Source organism: Cupressus sempervirens, chromosome 9 (assembly GCF_028749045.1).
Source record: "Cupressus sempervirens isolate cs-2001-9-10 chromosome 9, ASM2874904v1, whole genome shotgun sequence".
NCBI lineage: Eukaryota > Viridiplantae > Streptophyta > Pinopsida > Cupressales > Cupressaceae > Cupressus > Cupressus sempervirens.
Genome location: NC_143126.1, coordinates 612326332 through 612345595, shown reverse-complemented (window position 1 = coordinate 612345595; position 19264 = coordinate 612326332).

Below are 19264 nucleotides of genomic sequence, written 5' to 3'. Positions count from 1 at the left end.
ATATACCCAAAGGTACATGAGACCCAAATTCGTAAATGAAACCAAAAATATGTCACACAGCCGAGAGGAGCGGTAACCCATTTCTCCTCTTTCACTTCTCAAGGGTATAAAGTTCCTTGAGGCTTAGGCCGAGTGACAAAAATCTTGATTCCAAGAGAGGTGTCTTTGGATTCACCTCTCAATCTTTATACTCCATTGGAATGCTAGAGTTGAGGTCGTCCCAAGGGGTGATGGAATCTTCAAGCAGACCTCTTAAAAAGAAACAAGGTTTTGGATCCTAATCTTATGCACCCAAGATGGCCTCGAAAGACGATAAGGGAAGAGAAGACTTGGATGACCTTGGGCTAAAAAACATGCTTGTTCTTTTACCAACTAACTCTTATGTGTGCTGATTTAGACTTTGCAAGCACTCATGTTTAAGAGACAATGTTCAATTCCAACTTGAAGCGCCAACACAACAAAATCAAGCGAAGAATGAATACAAAAAGAAGAGTTAGGGTCAACAAAAAAGTAAACCCGCGTGCCCGAAGGCCCTCCACGTCAAGTATTGATTAATTTCCTTTTAAAGCATTCAAGAGTTGGTGTGATTTTGTTTTAAAGTCCAAAGCAAAGATGTGTGAGACTCGATTTGTCAAGCGTGCACCCAGAGGCCCTCCATGTCAATAGTTGTTCAATTTTAGTGCCCAAACTTGAAGTGTGATCGATTTAATCTAGATTTTTGATCATTTAAGAATTTTGATAAAGTTAAAGCAAACGTTCAAAGACCAAGTGAGTGAGTTAGATTGTGGAGCATTTAACACCTTTTTCAAGTAGACCCATCCTCATAAATGGCATTGAGATTGCAACCAATGGTTGAATTGATGGGTGATTAGAAAAGAGGTGAGTCCAAGGAACTACTCAAATTGATTTTTGCAAATTTGTATTTAATTTAACAAAGTTTCTTAAATGTTCAAAAATCAAACTTTACCTAAATTGCATGTGAAAAAGAGATTTGTTTTGTTCAATTTTAGAAGCTCCAAATGAAGTGTTTGATATTGCAATGGTTAATTGATCATTGGCATTCAAGATTGGATTTGTTGTTTTAATCATGCATTCAAAAAAAAATTGATTTTAATCCATGGCATTCAAGAGTGTGTTTTTGAGCAACATTCATTCAATAGAAAATGTATTTAACCATTCAAGTTCATTCCATGAAAAACCTAAAAAACATGATTAGTCACTCAAAAAGTTTCTCCAACCTGCAATAAGACAAAAAAAAAAATTGATTAGTCACCAAAATCTTCAAAAAAGGAAAGCTTAACTATGGGGAAAAAATTTTAAACTTTTTTTGTTGTTTTCTCTATGCGTAAAAATGCTTAAAATGGTCTAAATCCTACGAAACCACTAAAAGTCAAATTTTGATTTGTACTTTTTTTAAAAAAAATTTATAACTATAAAGTGCAAAAATAAAGATTTTAAAGCAAAAGTGCAACAGTGATAGGTGAAGATGACAGTTCATTAGGTGCAGATGCCAAACTGCGGAGACGCTAATCTATGGAGACGACAAAGGAAGAGGTGGAGATGATAGATTAAGTTGGCGGTAGCAGAGACGAAAGTCTAGGTTGTGGAGACGACAGTTTGTTTGCTGGCGGCAACGGAGATGACAGTTTGACTGATGGCGGCAGCGGAGACGACAGCATGGATTTTGAATAAGAAAATGGCCAGGTGGAAATGATGGTTAGAGGCAGAGACGACAATAAAAGCCAGGCGGAGATGCTGAAACGCGAAGATGCTGATTTGTGCAGACGATAGAATTCACTTCGGAGACGGCAGTCGACCAGTCGGAGATGCCGATCTACGAAGACGACACTGTGCAAAATTTAGTTTAAAACACAGATTTTCTTTAGAAAAATTTTGGAATTTGATTTTTGAAGTTTCATTTTTTCTCCCTAATGCTTCCTTTAACCTGCAAGAACAAGATTAAACCCTACAACTCACTCAAATGACAAGAAACATTAGATTATTAGCAAAAAATATATATAGATAGAAATAGAGGATTAAATGACCCATAGTGGGGTCCCACCGGGCGTGCCATATGAGAAATATGTTAGCAAGTAATACTAATCTATTCAAAAACAAAAGCATTAACTAGCATATAAACCATAACATAAATGAGAGACTAAAGAGGAAACCCCAATTGGAAATGTGAGCCAAATGAATGGACTCTCCCAATAGGATTTAGCTCCTTGCTTGGTAGATGGGTCTAAAGATTGGGATGTATGCTCGAGGTTCCCAAAAATTAGCTTCAATGGAGATGGAAAATGGCACATTGGTAGCTTTGTGAGCTCTCAATTTGGAATCATAAGGGTATGGTTGATGGCTTTTGACTCTCAAAAGGGCATTATAACTTTAACTCCAAGATTTGTGATGAAATGACTTGGGAGGGGATTCAATTTATAGGCTAAGGGCTTGAGGGATGGAGGGCTAAGATGGAAGGAAAGATGAAAGCTTAATGAGGGCTAGGATGCACTCAAAAGGGAGCACATGGATTGTGCTTGTTTAGCACCAATCAGGGAGTGACACATGTTACAAGGTGAGTGGATGGAAGAAAAGGGAAGGATGAGTCAACAAAGGAGGCTCAAAGGATAATATCTTCATAAAGACCCTTCATTATGGCTTGTAAGAGCTTGTAAGAGTCTTTATGTCTTTTGTAAGAGCATTCATTATTGGGTGGTTGAGATATTTTGGAGGGAGTTAAGATTGTTGACTTTCCCTGGCTTAGGAAAGTCTTAAGCTTGCTTAGGGAATGTGACAACATTAGGGGGTGGATTAGGCTTGGGTTTATGATTAGATTAGAGATGTTAGAGATTTGCAAGTGGATGACATTCATGAGGGTGGGTGAGTTAGTGGCTAAGCTTGGTTAGTATCGGTGGATGGGGTGGATTAGGCTAAAAAGGGGATTTAGGATAGGTTAGGGGTTATTAGATTTGAGGGTTTTATTTATCAAATAGGTTTATTTAATAAATGAAGATTTTGGATTTAAATAGAAGAATATGATTTAATTGATAAATAATAAGTTATTTGATTTATCAATTAGGACTATAGATAATTAATTAAATTAATCAGCTAGGGGATGGCAAAGGATTAAGTAAATAAGAATTTAATTAATGATGCCTTTAGAGGTAACTAAATAGGATTACCAAAGCAATGTAATCAAATTTAGGTGTCTACAAATATCAGTTGACTAATAACTAAATAGAATTCTGTAAGTTAAAAGTCAACTATAATTCAATACTCAAATAATCATATTAATAATTCAATAATAATAACTTGTTAATATTTATTAACAAGCTCTATTGAAAATCTTAATAATAATCTTGTAACATCCATATTCATCTTACTAATATTTTCTTAACAATTTCGTATTAATGATAATTATTTCAAGTTAAAACTATATCGCATAATATAATTATATTGACAACTCAATGAATATCAATTGATTAAAATCAATTATAACCCAAATTCAAGAATTAATATCATTTGCAAAATTTTAATCATTAAATAACCTCTTCTAGATTAACTCTATCGGATTAACCATTTATACTATTATTTATTAATAGTTTGTTAGACCCAAAAAATATTAATAAATAATAACTCATCAAAACTATTATTAATCGATTTAGAAAACTTTACATAAGCTTCATTAGCTAACTCTATATACCATTAAGGTATATCAATAATTTAATTAATAATATATAACGTATTAATAATACCATAGTAATTCAAATTATAACAATGTTATAATAGTGACTCCATGTCAATTAAATCTTAGTCCATTATCATTAAAGTCTCTTCATTTAAAAATTTAATATAAAATTACTATTTCTAAATTATTTAATATATATTAAATAGTATTTAATATATATTATAAAAAGTCCACTATATAAACTATATTAAAATTCCTTTTCTTTAATTTTCTCTCATTTAAAAATCTATTTACTTAGATTGACTAATAATTAATTACACTTCTTCTACTATTAACTAATCTTAACTAAATTTGATTTAATTAGATTAGATAATCAACCATATAAAACTAATGCATATTAATAAGATTCTAATAAGGGAAGATTGCAATAATATCTTTAATTCATTCTATCCTTTGATATATTATTTTTGTGAAGTTTAAGCATAAAGAACTCTTGTTTATGAGAAATAGAGAAATATTTGTCTTTGAATAAAATAGTCTCAGTACGACGGCCATATCTCCCTAATGAACCGTTGGATCGGGCTGAAATTAAAATATGTTGGAGAGGGCTAAGTTGCGCCACTTTTGACCGGAGCGATTGAATAAATTCAATCACAATAAAAAGTTACGAATGACTGAGTTTAGGTCTATCCAAAGGGCAGCGACAGGACAATTTGTGATGAATTTAAAATTTTTTCTTAAAATAATTATTTTCTAAATTTATCCAATGATTTCACTAATGGATTTGACCATAAATCTTGAAACCACTTTTAAATCTATTTCAATTTGATTCTAATTCGACCCCAAACCCGTTTAGATCTAATTTTTTCCTTAATTGGATCTAGGGTTTTTCAATTGTTCTCTTCTCAACCAATAAAATATCTAGATTCCAATTTAATTATAGATTCAATCATAAAGAGTATTCAGACACATATAACAGACATGATGAAGATAGAAAGAGAAAGAGTACAAAAAGAATATGCGAATATCACGAGTGCACCTAGACACTGATGCTAATTCGTCATGCCTCAGAAGTCCATAGAGAATCCCTTCCTTCTCCATCATTGTAATTCCTCCATGAACTAAGCCAACCAAATCCTCTAAGTGACGAGAAGTGCTAGAAGAAGCATAACAGTATGTAGAAACATATGGGAATGTAGAAGCAAATGAGCTTATCAAATGCATGTAAGCTTTGAAGCTTCCATTTTAGCTTGAGGCTTGTAGCTTCTATTAAGCTTGTCCAAACACACTAGGAGAGCCTCAATTTAAAGGCCTCTAAGATGCATCTAGAGTGTCTCTAGAAACAACTAGAAGATAAGTATGACAACCAAGTATGGGTCTTCTCCAACCCTCTAGATGAGTCTTAAGGTTGTAAACACCATGTGCTCAAACAAAATGCTAACTTCTTAGTGTAGAAAACTAGTGCATTCTTAGAGTGCAAACTCCAGTGTTGTCTACATGGCAACTCTCGAAAATTTGCCAACTCCAATGTGAGAAAATATTAAAATAATGCACAATAATTAATTTAATATTTACTTTTACTCTTTCCAATTTAATTAATTAATTTATTAAATCTCATGCACTAACTTTAATAATTCCACTTTTCAATCTCAGTATATTAATATTTTAATCAGATGAAATCTAGAATCTTTTAATAATTTAAAATATATTTTCCACTTTTAAATTTCATTTTCCAAAATTTTATTGATAAAATATTTATTAGCTTTAATAATAATATTATTTAATCATTTATTTAAAAATGAGCTCCAAATATATTATTATTAAAATAAATATTGTCACATTCCAAATTTAAACTTTTAATTTTTATTTTCAAATTTAATTATTTTATTAAATTAATTTTTCAATTAATTAAATAAAATAAATATTAAAATACCATATTAATTTTCTATTAAATTAAACTAGTAATTAAATCTTTTAATTAGGCTTAATTAATAGAAAATACATCAAAGACTCATAAAATAAAATACGAAAATCTCATCATAGCCAAAATACATACAAAATCAAACCAAGGGTTAATATCACGAATTACGTTATTCAACATATTCAGAGGGTACTCAACTCGGATACTTGTCCTAATTTTTTAATTAGAACAAATGGCTTAAAGGGTTGAGATTTGGATTTGAAAATTTATCTCCCCTCTCTTATCATTGAGATGATGTGATAGGGTACGCTCATCTTGGCAATTCAGGAAAATCGATACTCGGTACCTACAACCTACATAAAAACCACGCATGTACAAGCACAATATACTAAACTAAACAGGCAATGGCAGGAAGTGGTGCATCATGTAAATCCCGACTAGTAGGTGACTACGACTCCCTTCTTTAACTACATCAGACACGCTATACAAAAGAAAACACGCAAAGCAAACACGCACACCATACATATGCAAGTATGCGGTAAGTATCTATAAGAAAACACATATGATAATAAATCATCTTACTAATCATCATTAATAATTGAAAGCAATGTAATAATCATCATCAATATTTACGAATACTAAAAATAATCATCATACATACATGAAATGCAAAATTTAAGTAATCTCATCACATAATAAACTGAATCCATAGCACAATATCTGATAATCTCAAAAGAATGATGCTAACCAACAACATAAAATTAGCTCTAAAAGAGTTCAACAACGATAACAAAAAGCGAACTAGGGGCAGACACTACATCCACCCCCCCGGGATTAGGCTTACTCCTGGAAGCCTACAAGAATGAGAAACTAAGATACTCACTATGTGGATCCCATTGATCCATTTTTCTCTATAGAGAAACATGATTCTACTGAAGATATTACTACACTCTTAGAGCAATATGATTCTAGTTTAATGGTAAATCGAAAATCATATCGATCCAACATCATTCATTTAACAACTACTGAAATAGATCCCCTAATATATTCTAAACAAGAGCAACTTAATGCTTGCGAAGATAATCAAGGGCATACTACCTTGAAACATAGATACAAGATACATGTTTTGTAACTAGAATGAGTTTCAATTTTCAGTTTTGCCCATGTTTAAATTTAGTAAAATTTTCAGTTTTAAAAGCTAAGTATTGAAGTATGAAAAATATGCAAGTAACAGTTTTAAGTTCTGTTTCAGTTCACCTAGTTTCAAGTTTCAATTTGAAAGAGATACACATGATAGTTCAAAGTTTCATTTTGTTCAACTAGTTAATAACTAGTAGCATTCCAATATACTCAGAGCTCCCAATGTTGAAACTCGAACTTTGATACCAAATGTAATGCCCCGCCAAAGGATCCAAAGAATTTTACTAAGTTTGCCAAATAGTCTTTTTTTTTAAAACATGAAAGTAAAACCATTCATAACATTTGTGAAAGCAATAGCAACAATTCAAATGAAAGTAAATATAACATACATAATAGTTACATTCTTTAAAGATCTCTTAACGTTGAATTACATCTAAATTAACTATTCATCTAACATCATATCCTTATGAAATAACAATGATACACCCAATGTTCCTAAACAATATATAAGTGTCATTTTAGTAATTACATTTTAGATTGCTCAATCATCCTCTGTACATGTTACAAGGTATGAAAAGATTGAAAGAATAAATATCCATGTAAATAAAGTACATCATCATCCAATACTAATCCATGATGCAATAACATAATGAAACCATAAACTATACCATATATTAGAAACAAAATAAACTAAGTGCACGGTTCCTCCCAACCATTAATAGCATCATTATACCATCGTAGATCTTAGCCATCTCTCTGTGCGTAACATTCCAAGGCACCAAAGAGATTATCAGTATTATTATAGTAGGAATGTCACTCCTAAAAATATCCTACTAACATGTAAAGTAAAGCATAGAATACCATCATCTAACATATGCAAATTATCAATATAAGAAACATACTAGTAAAACACATCTATCATAAGGTATATCATTAATCATAATGATCTAAGAACAGAATGAAGATAAATACCAACCAACAAAGCATCAGCCATGGTGTCTCGGACAGATCTCAAATGATAAGAGTGAAAAATACACTACCACCCGACCGCGTGGAACCTAAGTGGTCCACTCCCACCGTGCTGAGGAGATAATCTCAAGTCCCAAACAGGCTATCAAAATCACATAGCATAAATACTCTCTAAGTCCAAGAATCCTAAAAGTATACTACTCAAAGGTTCCAACACACACAAAATCAACATCTAAATCCCAGAGGCACACAATGACATGTAGGAAACCTACTATGCAAGGGAAAAAGTATCATCACAATTATCACGTACAAGTTACCCTTGCAGTAAGCTAAACTCCACGGGTCCATACTGATCTCATGCGGCCACTAGTATCCTCTCATACTGATGAAGCATACTACGGAATGCACGGTCACAACCATGCATTCTCACTACTCCCATCCTAGCTTGTATAAACACTCAAGGCATGAGCGAGAACATCAAAACAATTATCTTTTTAGGGTCATTTAATCTCCATTTAGTGTGTAAATGTTATCACTTATTAACAAAACTTACAATGAGTTAATTTGGCAGCCACTTAGGGCCCCGACCCCCATTGCAAGCCACTTCCTGACACTACAAGTAGATTACCTACCCTAAGCTCATGGAATCATAAATCATCACAATCCTGGACAAGTGACTGTAAAAAAAATTCAAAAGATAATCCATAAAAAGAATAATCAAATATCCTCAATATAAGTATCAAATATCCATATTAAGAATCATCAAATCTCCAAGATAAGAATCATCAAATCTTCATGAGCATCTAAAAAGCATCCATAGAAAATCATGATCACAACAATTCTCTATTGGCAACCGAAGACATCACTGATAATCATAAGTATCAATTGGTTCTCAATAACCAAAATGTATCTCAAAATAAATCACAATATCCATTGGTTCTCAACAAGCAACCAAGAATACCTCAAAATCATACTGATCGAAGACTCCAAAATGGTTGAGTCAAACATGTCACAACATGACATCATCAAAAAATAAACCAACATTTCAGTCTCATCATGGAAACTAGAAAATAATCCAAGGATAACTGATCGATGACTCAAAAAATGATTAGCTCAAGTATCTCATATACATACATCTCAGCTTCACACATGCAGGCTGATGAACTAATACAAATATTTCATAGAGCATATGATCACATTACCATGGTTGGGCTTATAAAGATCGAGACCAAATAAGATCAACATGCCAACACATCTCATAACTTTCAAGCCTTTGGTAACAACCTAGGACTTATCAACACTAGTTAACCCAAAATCCAAAATAAGAAGCATATAGAATACATGATGCAAACACATATTTTGGTTTACTAAAATTCACATAGTTGAATAATGTGTAGGGGTTTCTAGTTTCCTGTTTGCAAATATACTTTCAAGTGTCTTAAGTTTCATCTTTTGACCTACAAGTCAACCCATTTTCTTCGATAGCATTATCTTTAGAATAACTTAAACAAATTTACTCATTAAATCATTTACTAAGATCCATAGTACTAATTGGATAACTCTTCCCTAATGTTACTTCAACTTTTTAACATAATCAAAGATCATTATTCATTTATAGAAGAACCAATTATCAATCTTCGAATAAGAAAAAGATAATTTTATTTATCTCAATCCACTAACATAGGTACACCATCCATGACCTATTAACATCTTATTAGTTTTCAATTAGAAACTTAATTAAGTATTACTAAAGTTAAGCTTTTTAATTTAATCGCCATCATCATTGAGAACCATATAATATCTAAAGTCATAATTCAAGTCATAAGAATAAGACTTATCAACTTGATATCAATACTGTTACAATCTCGTTAAAAGAATTATATCAATTAAATCTCATTTACTTAATTTAATTTAAATTTAATTAACTCTCATTAATTGATTTAATTAATAATTACATAATCATAGCAATGTTCCAATTAATATCAGTTGACTAATAACTAACTAGAATTTTGTAAGTTAAAAGTCAACAATAATTCAATACTCAAATGATCATATTAATAATTCAATAATAATAACTTGTTAATATTTATTAACAAGCTATATTGAAAATCTTAATAATAATCTTGTAACATCCATATTCATCTTACTAATATTTTCTTAACAATTTCGTATTAATAATAATCATTTCAAGTTAAAACTCTATCGCATAATATAATTATATTGACAACTCAATGAATATCAATTAATTAAAATCAATTATAACCCAAATTCAGGAATTAATATCGTTTGCAAAACTTTGATCATTAAATAACCTCTTCTAGATTAACTCTATCAGATTAGCCATTTATAGTATTATTTATTAATAGTTTTTTAGACCCAAAAAACATTAATAAATAATAACTCATCAAAACTATTATTAATCGATCTGGAGAACTTTACATAAGCTTCATTAGCTAACTCTTAATATCATTAGGGTATATCAATAACTTAGTTAATAATATATAATGTATTAATAATACCATAGTAATTCAAATTATAACAATGTTATAATAGTGACTCCATATCAATTAAATCTTAATCCATTATCATTAAAGTCTCCTCATTTAAAAATCTAATATAAAATTACCATTTCTAAATTATTTAATATATATTAAATAGTATTTAATATGTATTATAAAAAATCCACTGTATAAACTATATTAAATTTTTTTTTCTTTGATTTTCTCTCATTTAAAAATCCATTTACCTAGATTGACTAATAATTAATTACACTTCTTCTACTATTAACTAATCTTAACTAAATTTGATTTAATTAGATTAGATAATCAACCATATAAAACTAATACATATTAATAAGATTCTAATAAGGGAAGATTGCAATAATATATTTGATTTATTCCATGCTTTGATATATTATTTTTGTGAAGTTTAAGCATAAAGAACTCTTGGTTATGAGAAATGGAGAAATATATGTCTTTGAATAAAATAGTCTTAGTACAACGGCCATATCTTCCTAATAAACCCTTGGATCGGGCTGAAATTAAAATATGTTGGAGAGGGTTAAGTTGCACCACTTCTGACCGGAGTGATTGAATAAATTCAATCACAATAAAAAGTTATGAATGACTGAGTTCGGGTCTATCCAAAAGGCAGCAACAAGACAATTTGTGATGAATTTAGAATTTTCTCTTTAAATAATTGTTTTCTAAATTTATCCAATAATTTCACTAATGGATTTGGCCATAAATCTTGAAACCACTTTTAAATCTATTTCAATTTAATTCTAATTCGACCCCAAACCCATTTAGATCTAATTTCTTTCTTAATTGGATCTAAGATTTTTCTATTGTTCTCTTCTCAACCAATAAAATATTTAGATTCCAATTTAATTATAGATTCAATCATAAAGAGTATTCAGACACATATAATAGACATGGTGAAGATAGGAAGAGAAAGAGTGCAAAGAGAATATGCGAATATCACGAGTGCACTTGGACACTGATGCTAATCCGTCATGCCTCAGAAGTCTATAGAGAATCCCTTCCTTCTCCATCACTGCAATTCCTCCATGACCCAAGCCAACCAAATCCTCCAAGTGACTAGAAGTGCTAGAAGAAGCATAAGAGTATGTAGAAACATATGAGCATATAGAAGCAGATGAGCTTCTCAAATGCATGTAAGCTTTGAAGCTTCCATTTTAGCTTGAAGCTTGTAGCTTCCATTAAGCTTGTCCAAACACACTAGGAGAGCCTCAATTTAAAGGCCTCTAAGATGCATCTAGAGTGTCTCTAGAAACAACTAGAACATAAGTATGACAACCAAGCATGAGTCTTCTCCAACCTTCTAGATGAGTCTTAAGGTTGTAGACACTATGTGCTCAAATAAAATGCTAACTTCTTAGTGTAGACAACTAGTGCATTTTTAGAGTGCAAACTCCAATGTTGTCTACATGACAACTCTTGAGAATTTGCCAACTCTTATGTGAGAAAATATTAAAATAATGCATAATAATTAATTTAATATTTACTTTTACTCTGTCCAATTTAATTAATTAATTTATTAAATCTCATGCACTAACTTTAATAATTTCACTTTTCAATCTCAATATATTTATATTTTAATCACACGAAATCTAGAATCTTTTAATAATTTAAAATATATTTTCCACTTTTAAATTTTATTTTCCAAAACTTTATTGATAAAATATTTATTAGCTTTAATAATATTATTATTTAGTCATTTATTTAAAAATGAGCTCCAAATATATTATTATTAAAATAAATATTGTCACAATCCAAATTTAAACTTTTAACTTTTATTTTCAAATTTAATTATTTTATTAAATTAATTTCTCAATTAATTAAATAAAATAAATATTAAAATACCATATTAATTTTTCCTTAAATTAAACCATTAATTAAATCTTTTAATTAGGCTTAATTAATAGAAAATACATCAAAAACTCATAAAATAAAATATGAAAATTTCATCATAGCCAAAATATATACAAAATCAAACCAAGGGTTAATATCACAAATTATGTTATCCAACATATTCGGAGGGTACTCAACTCGGGTACTTGTCCTAATTTTCCAATTAGAACAAATGGCTTAAAGGGTTGAGATTTGGACTTGAGAATTTATCTCCCCTCTCTTATCATTGAGATGATGAGATAGGGTACACTCATCCTGGCAATTCAGAAAAGTCGATACCCAGTACCTGCAACCTACATAAAAATCATGCATGTACAAGAACAATATACTAAACTAAATAGACAATGGTAGGAAGTAGTGCATCATGTAAATTTCGACTAGCAGGTGACTACGACTCCCTTCCTTAACCACATCAGACATGCCATACAAAAGCAAACACGCAAAGCAAACATGCACACCATACACATGCAAGTATGGGGTAAGTATCGATAAGAAAACACATATGATAATAAATCATCTTACTAATCATCATTAATAACTGAAAGCAATGTAATAATCATCATCAATATTTGTGAACACTAAAAATAATCATCATACATACATGAAATGCAAAATTTATGTAATCTCATCACATAATAAACTAAATCTATAGCACAATATCTGATAATCTCAAAAGAATGCTGCTAACCAACAACATAAAACTAGCTCTAAAAGAGTTTAGCAATGATAAAAAAAAGCAAACTAGGGGCAGGCACTACATTAAGGAAAGGACACAAGACAATATAGAAATATTTGACATACAAATGAGCCAATCACTGAGATCATAAGACTCCAACTCTTTTTTAATAGATAAGATACTTGGAAGGGTTGTATACGTTGGTGTGCATATGTGGCATTTGAGTTTCATTTTCCTTTTAAATTCTTAAGGTTTGTCACTAAAACATGTCCACTATAACCATGAACCATACCAAACAATTTAACTAACATGTACACAACAAGACCAAAGAAACTACAATACTTCTTACACATGTGTTGGACAACTCCCTAGTACAGTTGCCATTTTTTTGGTGTTTTTCAACTATTGAATAACAAAGGCTCAATACCAAGATAATAATACTCACAAATCTAAGGATTAGATACATCCTATTAACAATTATGCTTGCATATTATCTAGAACCAACCTCAACAAAACCAGGATTGGCTTTCTACTCTTTAGGCTTTGCAAAACCAAGGTGGGTGTACCTAAAGGATAATTCAGAATGAAAGATGTTGTATGAGAATTTTATTAGTTCCATTCTAATTATCATCTTATATCTCTAACATATATATATTTTATTCCTTCCTTGTCACTTTCAGATGATATATATCCCTTGTAAGTAGATTTGGTCACAATTCTTCTTAGATTTGCAAGTATTTCTAACCATAGCATCTAACTAAAGCTTACAATGTTACATGCAAACAAGTGTTGACTACCTTTGAAACTCTTGAAACAATAAAATATAGTTGATTTTGATTTTAGACTTGATGCTTATTCATGATCTACTTATCTACAAACTAGATTAATTAGATCAGTGCCTATTCCATTGGAATTTAGAGTCTACTACAATTTATAGATCTAATTTTTTGCATTACAACAAATATTATAAGCTATTCTTACTAGAATTCATTCTTATAGGCATCCTTTCTACTACCATAGCAATCCCATCATATTCACTAAAGTCTTTACTTAATTCATTGAATTAATAGCAATAATGAACTGATATACAACCTAAGTGAATTGCATTCAATTGGACAAGTTTTACTCACACAATATCAAAATAACTAGGTAATAACAAAGGAGACAAAATTCAACAAGAACAGATATGGGGACAACTCAATTTTGTATTAATTTTTCTTGAAAATTGTATACAACTATAGTAAAACTTAGAATGACTCTGAAAAGACACAAGGGTCATATGATATCAATGTATTCTCAGAAAAATTTACAAATAAGATATGTCATGAAGTTTGCTACAATAATTGGACTGAACGATATTCAATATAGACTCAAATTGTTTTAGAAATTGGACCCTTTCTCTAGCCTTGGAATATCACTTATATAATGTGAGACACAACAAGCTTTAGGTATAAAGAATTGATAGGTGTCCTTTTACAAAAGGCATTTACATACAATTGTCACAAAAAGACAAAATTGTGTGTAATAGAAATACTTATACATCATAATATTCTTTTGGTAGGCCCATCTTCTGTTACATCTTTTGGAAAACTACAAACTCCATAATTTTGACCCTTTATTCATTTGATTCTTTGGAGTAGGTGGCTATCATGCTTGAAAGTGATGTGTCCTATTCTATTATCTGCAAGCTCACTTCAACTCAAGGTTTCTCACTATCCTCATCATGAATTATTAGAGTAATAGTTGCATTTGCATCTTCCTCTACCCTGTTATCTTCTACCATCTGTTCCATAGACAAAAATTGTTCCTTCCACTTGTTGAAAGTAGTGTCATTAGGCCAATCAAAATTTAGGATTTCCCTTTGTACTATTATAACAAAATTTCTAACTGCTTCTATCTCAACAAGGTCCTTTTTGATCACTTTATAGAATAACTGCACTTTAACCAATTCTTCATTGGTCATTGCTCATAGTAAAAGCCTAGTTTCATTTACAACATTGTTCATTCTTTGGTAGAATATTTCATCCAATTCCTTTTTCCATTCTTCCTTTTCCTTTATTCTATCAACCTTTTGTAGAGCACTTGGAGAAAGGCCAAGTTTCTCAGCTATTTATTTGGAGAAAAAAAATTTCATTCTTTTCTAAAATAAATCCTATTTTCCATCAAAACCCTCCAATTTATTTAACAAACAAAAAATCTTTTCTATTTGATGACATGGCACCTAGATGACAAATATGCACATAGTTGTAATATAATTATTTCTTTCAGTCCACTTCTATACAATAGGTATCAATGTACCTTCATCTCTTTTTATTTCATTGCCAATAGCTATAATTCTTGCCAACTGATCATAAAATGATGGCCATTTAATTCTATCTATTAAGTACATTATAGCTTATCTTATTTTTTTCTTCATATTGATTATTTAACTCTACATGCATTGCATACAATTTATTCTTCTCTTCTTCAAATTCTTCTGTAGTGTAGAATTCAAGCCTCTACGAGGTCTCTAGTATTTCAACAATTGGGGTTGTCTTGAAAGGTTTAATTGGTGGCTAGGGATATACAATTCTTGGCCTTCTAGACTCTTCAACCTTTCTCGTCCCAAGCTACTTATCTATTTGAGATATTTGATTTTCCAATAATTGTATCTACTCACTCATTTCCTCATATGCCTTTAACACTTCTTCAAATTTGGTACTAAGTTCTAAGAACCTATCCTATTCTTGTCCAAACACCACATTCCCAAATTTTACTATTTCTGAGGCCATTCCAAAAATTTGTTGACTACTTACTTCATGAGCCCTATATACTGTAAGAGCACCAGTATGTTTTGCACTAGAGATTTCCTGCATTCTAGTTTTTTCTCTTTTCTTAATTGACCTGATTACTAGGGCTTGGTTGTCATCACTAAACTTAATTCCCCAATGTGCCTGTAGTATCTCTTCCTCATTTTTATACTATACATCTTTTTATTTTCTAATTGAATAAAAAATCAATGCATTAGCTATGTCCCCTTCTGACAAAATTAGGACCCCTAACTCCTTAACTAATTGCCTCCTGGCCTTAGGTGTGAATTGGGTAAAATCACTCAAAGATTTGGCTTTTACCTCTTCCTTAATAATAGAGTTTGGTTTGCTAGGTTCTTTGCTTTTATTTTCTCACATGTTTTCTCAAAATTTGCCATATTTTTTCTCCACAAAAATTGTGCAAATGCCCTAGATTTAACAAAATTTTCATCATCAATAAAATTTTATGAAGCTTGAGCTATAATTGGGTCTATTTCCTTACCTTGATAATAAAAAATTGTAAGGTCTAAAGAGGGTACAAGAGGCTCTTGAAGCACTTCTCTTTCCATGTCTATAGTGGTATCAATTACATTCCCTTCTCCACCAATCTATCTCAACTACTCCCTTAAGGATGCTTCATCATCTATTCTAATTGGGTTTGGCTTGGGGAGTACTCTTCTACATGAGAAGAGGATCCTTATTCCAACTTCTACCTCTCTGTGCCACTAGCTACATGTGGATTCTTTGGCCTTAGTCTTCTTTGAGGGGGAACCTATTGTATGTTCTGAACTATCACATATGTAGCCCTCTTCTATAATTTATATTGACCAGGTGCAACTATCATTCTACTATTTATTCTTCTCTGTATCTTTGTAGCTCTATTAGGATAAGCTTTAACATATGTAGCCATCTTCTCATTCATTATTTACATTATTGTAGCAAATTTATTCATCAGCACATGCATTTTGCCTCCCCAATATTTCTTATCTTTTAAAGGATCATAATCAAAGTCAAATGTATTGATGAATTCCAAAACTTTGCTGAATACTATCCAATTTTCTTTCCTAACCTCCTACTCCTGTAAAGAGAAAATATTTCTAATAATATCTTCAGGAAAGTATACTTGCTATATCATATGAGAAACTTTTTTTCTTTCTCTCAAAAGATCATAAAATCCTTCTGAATCAATATATCTTGCATGGGACTCTACCATGTTTTATCTATCCAAAAATAAATTGAGATGCCTTCATCCCTTTTTTACAAAAAAAAAATCATGGGCCATAGTGACTACTAGGAAAAAGGTACCTTTACCTTTATTAATCATATCTCTTCCCTCTAGGTTCCGATTTTCCATAATAGTTTAGCTATCCCTAGCTTTAATGGTACATGGAAAGGCAGTACATGAGGTTTTCCCAAAAAACCATACACTCTAATCACTATAGAAATGTTATATTGGATTATATCCTCCCAATTGTGAGTAACCAAGAGTCCTTTTGCATGATCTTTGGGTCTAATTAATTCCAACAATGATTGTAGGATTCTAGGGCTATCCCCTCTCAAAAGTAATCTGGGCCTGGATGCAAAATACCTATCAAACCTTACATAACTAGCATTCTTGGCCTCCCCAGTCATATCAACACTCGACAATTGGACTGGTCGCTTGTCACCATCCCTTGTTAATTTCAAACCATACCCTTAGAGAAAATAGTAACTCCCTTAAAAAGACATATATTCATGAACAATGAGTACCAACAAAAGGGTCTATTTACCTTTCCTTGTGATATCCCCACCAAACCATTATGAAATTCTTGTGAAAAGAAAGTGGAAAAATCAAGAATACTGCTCATTCCAAATTGTAATGTTTGAGCCGTGATAAGAACAATAAGGCCTTTCATGTGTTCCTCCTCATCCATCCCAAAAATTTCATAGAGGGTGAAGTATAATGCTTGAGCCCTAGGATTGAAATATTTCCTCATTAATGGCTCTGGAGTATTGGTATAACCAAGTGTAGTGTACCAATCCTGGAAATATGTTGTTGCAGAGGCCCTATCCTTAGGTACATCGTCTATGCATCATACATTTCTTGAAGGTCATCCATTTTAATGACCTCATGCACAACACGGTTAGGGTTAAGGTTGAAAACCTCCCTAATTAGTTCAGGAGAAACCTTAAAAAGATTTTCTCTAGCATAATTCTTCACAAATCCTGTAATATGATCATACTTCTTAGCAAAATCAGAAAGTAGATCATTGTCAAAGAAAACTCCAGGGACCACTAATTTACTAATGTTGAATTCCCTGACATTTCTTAAAGGGGTATCTATTTTTCTCTTAGCAAACCACTTTTTAAATAATTCCAATCCTCCCATAGCAACTTGGGCATGTCTTACCCAATTAGCTCTATCATAAAAACCCTCTGCTACAACTAACCTAGAGTTCTTTGGAATAAGCTCTCTCCCCTTGGATATTTTGTTTATAGACAATGGGAATTGTTCAAGAAAATCATAATGTACAAACCTCTTAAGGTAATCAATTTGTCTAGAGAATTCCTTTCATGGAGGCATTTTTGAAGACTTTAAACTTTCCAAACACCAATTTCTTCATTTTCACAAGTTGCAGATCACTTACCTATTGAATTATTCCTCTTTTTTGTAGAATTTTTGCTGAAATTCACTGAATCACCTAGTAAAATTTTGTGCCCTAGCTCTGGAAATTTTTTGTGCTTTGATAACCTTTTATGATTTTGTGGTTCAATAATGGTGGCTTCATGAATTACATTCATGCATTGAGATCACGAATGAGCTCTAAGCAACATTAATTTCCATTAGCCATTATTTCCATTTTGCATTCAAATTTGAATCTTATTCATTAATTTCATCAGATTAGATGAAATTAATTCAAAAAGGAGAATTGCTTTATAGCTTTTAAAGAACTAGCCATGAGTCAAACATGCACTTCCCCGCATTGCTTAAATCTCTTAAATTTTGATAATGCGGGCAAGCACCGATCGTTGATATCCCTTCAGATCAATGGTTGTGAGATATTAAACATCTTTACAATAATATGTAAAATAAAGTGTAATCCAACTAGCATTACAACTCCTCCAACTTGTCACACATCAACCCACCTTTGTTACAATTGGTCCCACTTTTCCATGTGTCATGTTAGCACTTCCCTACATTGCTTAAATTTCTTGCACCTTGAAAATGTGGGGAAGTGCCAACCCTTGATCTCGGTTAAAATTAAAAATCATAAAATTTTGTACCCTTATAACACCCAGTCAAATTCATCAACCAATAGAAAATTTTCATGTGAAGTAGTCAATTCTAACAAACTCCATGCAAATAGGTTCCTTATTATCTTCTAAAAAGGTGGGTCCCTGACGTCACATTTTCCATGCATTAGGTTGGCGCTTTTCCACTTTATCTAACCAATGGGCACTTTAAAAATGTGGGCATGTGACAACCATCAATCTCTAAATGATCAATGATGGCATAACTTAAACCTTTTTTGACAGTTTGAGATAAAAATGATGACATTAGTGAGGACACATGTTAGTAAGGTGCTTACCCACTTTATTTATCTATCACACAACTTCACCAAGCAGGAAAGTGCTCTCTGTTGATTAAGTCAAGATCAACGGTGGAGCCAA